We start from the raw sequence: 9,040 nt of genomic DNA, 5'->3' as shown, positions 1-9,040 counted from the left end.
ATTTCCAAACTCTCTACATCATCCTCTCCTGTTAAACAAAAAAGGTTCAAATGTAGTACTTGCAAAACACAAGAAAAAAAAGTAACGTACATCCCTTATTTTCTTAATTGAAAACATTTTTCTTCATATTTCAACTTATTTTTATTTTTGTTTTTTAAAAATTTGTTTTCTTTTTCAATTACAAAAAAAGTTTTCATTCCTATTTTTTATTTTTCAAGAAATTAAAAAAAAAATTCTATTTTTTGAAAGCAAACACTACCTTAATTTTTCATTAATCTTAAAAATAGATGAAATTATTTGATAAATAAAAAAGATTTAAAGCTTACATTGAGTTTTTTTTTCATATTCATAATTTAATTTTACATTAACCTCCTCAGGCTTTGCTCTGTGGGAGTAGGTTTTAGTCTTGTAATATGCAAGTTTCTAGTCCCAAGGACTTTTTTTTTTTTTTATTAGTCTTTGGTGTTGTTAGTTAAAGTTCCAGTGAGGAAGGGTGATATATATTATGCGGTTTCAGAACTATGATAGGAATTTGAGGCCACCCGATTATTTGTTCAACAAAACTAGTTTCTGGGTAAGAGTATATGGCTTGATATTTAATATGATGAATAATGAAATGGTAGAAAAAATAGAAATGAAAATCGGATATTTCCAAGGAGCAGATAAAAACACACTAGTTCATGGAGGTGGAAACTTTCTACGAATAAAGGTTGAAATTGATATATCGAAGCCCTTAAGAAGGTTTGTGATGGTGAGTGTTGCAACTAAAGAAAGAGACGTGATATGGAGAAGATTACGGTATGAAAGCTTGCCCATTTTCTGCTATAGGTGCGGGTTACTTAGACATAGTGAGGTGGAATACAAAACTAAAGATAAAGTAGAGGATGAAAATTATACAAAACGACTATATGGGGAATAATTAAGAGTCTCGTCGCCTAAGAGAGGACGCATGTTATTCACATCTTCATATAAGAGATACAATAACTACTCGAGTTATGACAAAGCGGCGAAGGAGGGCAAAAACAGCAGTGGAAAACATGGCAGTCCAGCGGTAAGGGGCAGGCAACCGAACAGGAAGCTACAAATGAAAGATTCCCTAGTTTTGGCAGAATCACGAGATATTAGGGATGAGATTAATGATAAAAGCGGATTGCCTGGGATACGGCTCAATCAGCAGAGCGAAAATAATTCGAGGTCAACTATGGATAGTGATGTGCATGGTAAAGAAGGATGAGAAATTAAAGATAATTATGGAGTAAAATCTGGCAAGGAAATTTACATGCAGGGAAGAGAAGACGTGGAGGAGGATGTGGCCAAAAAGACTGCCAATGTGGAACAAAGCACCGAGAAGCAACAGGTGGCTGCAGAGACCACTAAAAAAGGCATGAAAGAAACTACAGCTAAGGGAAGTGAAGCAGATAATAGCATGCACAGGTTGACAGAATTGAACGTGGCAAAGAAAACAGCATGCAAAAGGTGGAAAAAGTTGGCAAGAGAAGTGATGAATGAACACGTAGGAGTTTTTGTTGAAGTGGGTAAGCACAAGTATTGTGACATGCAGGAAGGGCGAGTCAGTAAACTCATAGAAGTGGGCATGCAAACCAAAAAAGTTCGGGATGGAAAGAACATAGAGCAAGGAGCTGCGGAGACTGGTTATTAGTCTTGCCGGTGGCCATGAATTGTGTAGCATGGAATTGCCGTGGGCTTGGGAACCCACAGGCAATTCGAGCTCTTAAGGAGTTGATCAACAAGAAAGATCCCCATGTAGTTTTTCTCAATGAAACCAAACTACATGCGACAAAGCTTGATAGAATTAGGAGAAGATGTAAAATGGCGGCATTTATAAGTGTTAATGCAGACGGTAGAAACGGTGGTCTTGTATGCTATGGAAAAATGATGTGGATTTTAAGCTCCTGAGTTTGTCCAAGAATCACATCGACATGGAAGTTTATGCAAATTCAAGTTTTGATCAGTGGCAAATCATGGAGTTTTATGGAAAGCCAGAAATTAGCAGAAGAAGTGAGTCTTAGTTATTACTACATAAGCTTGCAGAACAAAATTATAAACCATGGGTAGTCTTTAGGGATTTTAATGAAATCATGTGGAATTGTGAGAAGACAGGCACCTCTTTATGAAGAGAAGGGCAAATGATGGAGTTTCAAACGGCACTAAAAGATTGCGAACTAAAAGATTTGGGATTCACAAGGTCATGGTTCATATGGGCGAGGGGTTGAAAAGTTGAAAATGCAGTATGGGAAAGGCTGGATAGGTTTATTACTAACAGAGCTTGGTGTGAAATGTTTCCCAACCATGGTGTTAAACATTTAACATCGTCAGTATGAAATCATGTGCCAATTTTGTTAAGAACGGAGGAGAGAGAATAAAAAAAGAGTAAAGGAAGGAAAAAGAGATTCCGCTTTGAATCAATGTGGGCTAAAGAAGAAGAATGTGAGAAGATTGTACATGACACATGGAATGGAGGAACATAATGGCCTTTTTAGCAGAAAATGATGCAAACAGGACATAGATTGATAAGCTAGCATAAGGAGAAATTCATGGGAATGAGGAATTGAATTAAAGTGTTAAAAAAGGAGATCCAAAACATACAGGTAACAACTTTATCTGATGAAATTTTAAGGAAAGAGAGACAGCTGAAGGAGGAGATGAACCTGTTACTGGAAAAGGAGGAGTCATTTTGGATGCAAAGATTGAGAGTTGGCTGAAGGAAGGGGATTGAAATACTGCAATTTTCCATGCGCCAGCATCACACAGAAGGAAGAAGAATCATATACGAGTTTAATGTCAGAAGTTAGGGATTGGTGTGAAGAGGAAACAGATATTCAAACAATTTCACTGGATACTTTAAAAATTTTTTTCAATCTCAAAGAACCAACCAACTTGAAGATGTTCTAGAGACAGTAGTTCCTTGTATATCAGATGAGATGAACAGCTTGCTACTTGCGGAATTCAAAGCTGAAGAAGTCCACCTAGCCATTAAACAAATGCACCCCATAAAAGCACTTGACCCTGATGGTATGCCTGCTTTATTTTATCAAAAGTTTTGGCATATAGTTGGCAATGATATTGTTAAAACCTGTCTTGAATACCTGAATGGTGGGAAAAACTTGGTTGATCTTAACCACAACCACATAGTCCTGATTCCTAAAGTAAAAGAGCCAACAAACGTTACCTATTTTCGACCTATTAGTCTTTGCAATGTCATTTATAAAATCATGGCTAGAATTCTTGTCAATAGATTAAAAAGTGTCCTCCCCACATGCATTAGTGAATCACAAAGTGCATTTGCTCCTGGGTGATTAATCTCTGATAATTTTCTGGTAGCTTATGAAATGATCCATGCACTAAAAAGGACAAGAACTGGACATGATAGCATGTTTACCTTGAAATTATACATGAGCATAGCTATGATAAAGTGGAATGAAATTTCCTAAGAGGAATGATGGGTAGACTAGGTTTCCTTTCACGTTGGGTGGATATTATTATGAGCTGTGTTACATCTGTTTCTTATTCTATTGTGGTTAATGGGTATTTAGGATACTTTTCAACTTGAGAGAGATCTCCGTCAAGGTATTCGATTATCTCTTTACCTTTTTTTGATCCGTACCGAAGGTCTTTAAGCACTTCTAACAAAATATCAACGTGAGGGTCACTTACGAGGAATACAGGCGAGTTGACATGGTCTTAGAGTTACTCACCTTTTTTTCGCCGACGACAGCTTACTTTTTGCTCATGCAAATAGGAGTAAAAGTGAAAGGGTGAAGCACATGCTACAAAGATATGAGGACAGCTCTGGCCAAAAAATCAACTTTGACAAGTCCACGTTGTCTTTTAGTAGTAACACAACGAAGATTCAACAAAATGAGATCAAAGACGTCTTTGGAGTTCAAATTACTTCCAACCCATTGAGATATTTGGGACTGCCTTCCATGGTGGGGAGAGATAGGAAACGAGCATTCAAAGGGCTGAAAGATAAGATAAGCTCAAGATTAGCAGGCTGGGCGAATATAGCTCTTTCAATGGGTAGGAAATAGGTCTTCGTTAAAGCAATAGTACAAGCCATTCCTTCTTATACAATGAGTTGTTTTATGCTGCTAACAACGATGTGTAATGAAATAAATAGTACAATTAGTAACTATTGGTAGAAGCGTGGTACCGCAAGGAAAGGCATCTAACTGCGTAAGCTGGAAACGGATGTGCCAACCAAAAGCAAAAGATGGGATGGGATTAGGGACGGCAAATCAACTTGAAACCATCGGGTTCCAACCCAATTAGATTATCTAGGGTCGAATTTTTTTTTAAAAAGAAAGGATTTCGAGTTGGGTCGGATTGGTTTTATTTTTTGAATGATGGATTTGAGTCAGAAGTGGATTTATATGAGACCCGACCTGACCCAACATGTGATGGTTACCAAAATACTTTTGATATATATATATATGTAATATTTTTCGGGTTTTTTCATTTTTTTTCTGCCTCTTTGTCTAACTCTAACCCCAATCTTTTTAAACTTTCTCATCCACCCAACCCACCTCATTTCTTCTTCTTATAGCTTTCATCCATTCGCTTCCTTTATTTTAACAAAGAAAGCATTCAAGCTAGAAAAAAAAAAGTTAAGCTTTCAAGCAGCAGAGCCAGATTCTATATAAGAAGTAGCCTTTGTTTTGTTGGGATTTTTTATCCCTCTTTGACAAATCTATTGCTTCTATCCACCCAAGACCTAACAGCTTTTTTTCCTAAAAATTTCATCTAAAGGAAGGAGGTTACCATTCACCACAACCTTCATGGTTAGTTCTCTTTTTTTTTCTCATAATTTTTTCTTAAATGTTCTTTATTTAAAGTTTACCTACAGAACTTCAAAAAATTCTAAAAAAAATAAACCACTTTTAATTTGGCTTAAAGTCACCAACTTTTTTTAGATGCAGCTGGTTCTCTTATTCATATCGAAAGACCTTGCTGGTTCATTATTTGTCAACTTCACTATACTGATAGTAAACTTGAAAGGAAAGTTCATAAAAGACATTAGTCTTTATGGAAGTGCAGAGATAACCCTACCCTATTTTGCTTGCTTGTATTAAAAACCAAAGAATTTTATTTTATTCTTCAGTTTTGGTCTTTACTACATAAAATGCAACCAAGTTTTGATGCTTTCAAGAAAATTCTGTGAATAATGCTGTATTTGCAAACATCATCTCAAATGATCTTCATTCTTGTTTTTTTCTCATGTAGGCTTTAATAATTACTAAAGAATTACGAACCGGTAGTGGTGTTATGTTGTTAGGAAGTTGTAAACAAAGGGCTAAGATCCTTAAGCTCGTCTAAAAGAAAGAAAGATAGTAGGTTCTGCAATGATGCATATTTTCAAACCAAAGAAAAGACAACGCATAAACCAGCCTTGCTGACTAGACCTAAGCTTGACCAAAGATTAATAGATTCTTTTGTGGAGTAATGTTCTACATAATTTCAAGGTTAATGAAAGTTTTTATCATGCCTAGATAGAAAAATATCATATAGGCAATAGGCTTTGAAAAATGAATAAATCAATAGCATTTTTCTATAAATTTTTGAAATACAACACTAGCTTGAAATTTCAAGTAATGATTAGTTAGGTATATATATTAATTTCACGTTCAAATTAATATATATATATATATATATATTATATTTTGTATTTATGATAACAAAAAAAGATTGAAAGAGAGAAAGTTAGTAGCAATCACATATCAAATATATATATATTCTAGTTTAAAAAAAATGACATTATCTTAGCAAAAAGATATTATAAGCTTCTTTATTTGACTAAAGGTGCATGTTAAGTCATAAATGAAGACATTATTAGCGAAAAGAAAAAGACATTTTAACTTGTTTCATATGTTAATTAGCCTCTTTATTTGACTAAAAGTTAACCTAAAGGTATATGCTAAGTTGTACATAGTAGGATAATTGTTTACTTTTTTTTATAGAATGAACTTCTCTAATTTTTTTTTTTATACTTAGATTCTAAGTTTATTTTTTAATTGTTTCAGTAGAATTATTTGTTAACAAACCTTTCTATTTTGGTTTTATACAGTTAATTTATTCAATTGCTTTATTTGTTAATATAAAAAATAATAACTCTAATTTTTCTTTTTTATGAATGAAGTTAAAATGTCTAATTTGAGAGATAATTTGTATTCCTCGACATCTCTTACTTTTATCTCACATCAATTACCAATGTAGCAAACTCTCATTTCAACATTTGATGAAAATACAACTCTATCATTAAGTGTGACTAACAACGGTGCTAAAGTTGATGATAATAGGTATAACTCAAGTAAGCTAAAATCATAAGTATGAAAACATTTAGAAAAAAAATATATCAATAATGAATGAAAGGCAATATGCAATTATTGTAAAAAAAAAATTAAAGGTGCTTCTAAGAATGAGATAAGTCATTTGCGTGAGCATTCAAAAAGGAGCAATAAACGATTTCAAATGGATATTCGTCAACAAGTGCTGGTAGCTAATCAAAGGAAGGCAAATGGAAAAGTAACACTAAAAACCTTTTCCTTTGATCAAAGTGTCACAAGGAAAGAGTTTGCCAATATGATAATCATGCATAAATATCATTTATCAATGGTTGATCATGTGTAATTTCAAAAGTATTCTTATAATCTTCAACCTTTGTTTATTATGCATTCTCGAAATACTATAAAGAGTGATATTTTGAAGATTTTCAAAGAAGAAAAGGCAAAAATAATATCCAAGTTGAAAGTTAATGAATGAAGAATTGCTGTCACAATTGATATGTGGGCTGTTGATCACCAAAAAAGAAGATACATGGCTATCACTGTTCATTACATCGATAATCAATGGAACATACAAAAACTCATCATCAGGCATATTTTGTTAAATTATCTTATTTTGATAGTGTTCATTTTTATTAAGTAATTATTATTATTGAATTAATTATTAAATTAGTGTAAATAATTGATTACTTAATTAGGTTTGAATATGTGCCAACTCCACATACAAAAGAGGTCATTGCTTCAAGTTTCATGAAAATGTTTCTTAGATTGAAATATTAATAGAAAACTTTCATCTATTATAGTATAATTGTAGTGTGAATGATGGTGTTATTGAGTTGTTAATTGATAGAGTTGGTTGTGATATATTTTTGCTTAATGGGTTTTTTTTTTATATGCATTGTTTTATATATCTTGCATTTGATTGTGAAGGATGGATTAAGTGTGATTGGAGATAGAATTGAAACAATTCATGATAGTTTTTTTTTTTTTTTTTGTTATACCAAGATGTGGGAAAAATTTGAAGAGGCAGGCCATCAATTACGTATTCCAACTTTAAAAAAGTTGTGTGTTGATGTCAAAGCACGATAGAACTCTGCTTACTTAATGGTTCGAATAGCTTTTATTTTATAAAGATGTTTTTCCTCATTATATGCAATTACGTGGTGATTCTTTGTACAAATATTTACCAACTGAAAATAATTGAATCATTGCAACCAAGATTTGTGAGAAGTTAAAATTGTTTTATGATATCACTAAAAGGTTTTCTAGCACGAAATATGCTACTGTAAATTTTTATTTTCCTAATATTTACAAAATCACATTGGCATTGAATGAATAGATTATGCATACTAATAGAATTATTTCATGTATGACAGTAAACATGTTAGGCAAATTTGAAAAATATTAGAATGATATGCATGGTATGATGAGTGTTGTCACAATTTTAAATCCAAGGTACAAAACAGAGTTGTTAAAGCATTCTTTTGAAAAGATTTATGGAGAAAATGCTGAATTTGAAATTGAAAAGATTATGCAAATATGTTGAGATTTGCTTAAGGAGTATAAGGAGAAATTGACTTCGAAAAAGGAGAAGGACTTTTTATTTCAAGCTTTTCATTCTTAGATGGTGTTGGTGTTACTGAATTAGAAAATTTGGGAGACTATGATGATTTTGTTTCAAGGAAAAAAAAAAGAAAAAATCAAAAGTAAAATCAGAGTTAAATCATTACTTGGATAAAGAAGTTATACCAATAAAAATGAGATTTTGATATACTAAATTGGTGAAAAATAACTAGACCTCAATTTTTGAACTTACAACTAATTGTTATAGATATTTATGTCATACCAGTTTTCACTATCGCTTCAGAGTTTATTTTTAGTATTGGAGAAAGGTTGGTGAGTGCGTAAAGTAATATACTTTATCCATCCAATTATAAAAGCTTTAACACGTTGTCAAAATTGGTTATAGGCTAAAAAAAAAGGTATAATAATGCATATTATGTAATTTTATATTTTATTTTAGCATATTGTTAGTTATTATATTTTTTGGTTATATATTATTTGTTAATATTTTATTATTTCATTTGTAGGGTCAATTTCATTAAGAGAAAATCTTTCTACGAAGATGTTGATGAGAGTGAGATTAAGGAAACGATAACTAGTTTGGTAAATAATATTATCTTTTTTTAAGTAATTTATTTTTTGTATTATTGTTTTTAAATATATTATTTTATGAGATTTATTTATTCATCTTATTGTTTTATTTTATCGGACTAGTGTGGTTAGAGGAGAATAAAGATATGGAGCTTAGTGATGATGAAATGATTTGTTGTAGTCTTAAAAGATTTTCACCATGTTAGATGAAAGGATGTTGAAATAATTTAACTTTTTATTGTGGTGGTTTAACCTTTTGATGTTTATCTTGTATCATGTATTATGTTTAAATTTTAGTTATTAACTTATGTTTGTTTAATATTTGAATTTTAGTTTATTAAATTTTATATATTTCATAATTCTGTCATATATGGTGAGAATTTATGAGTTTTAATTTACTAAGTTTTATATATTTTATAATTTTATTATTTATGGTGAGAATTTGTGAGATTTTACTAGATAAAAAAAGTTGTATGTACTAAGTTTGAATTTATGAGTGATTTAGTTAAATTTATTAATACTTGTAATATATTTAGACTATGATTTGTTAAGTTTTCAGTAAATTTAAAATGGTAATAGATTGA

Source organism: Durio zibethinus, chromosome 10 (assembly GCF_047325235.1).
Source record: "Durio zibethinus cultivar Kanyao isolate XHJ-2024 chromosome 10, ASM4732523v1, whole genome shotgun sequence".
Classification (NCBI taxonomy): domain Eukaryota; kingdom Viridiplantae; phylum Streptophyta; class Magnoliopsida; order Malvales; family Malvaceae; genus Durio; species Durio zibethinus.
The sequence above is the reverse complement of the archived record's forward strand: the minus strand, read 5'-3'. Positions refer to the sequence as shown.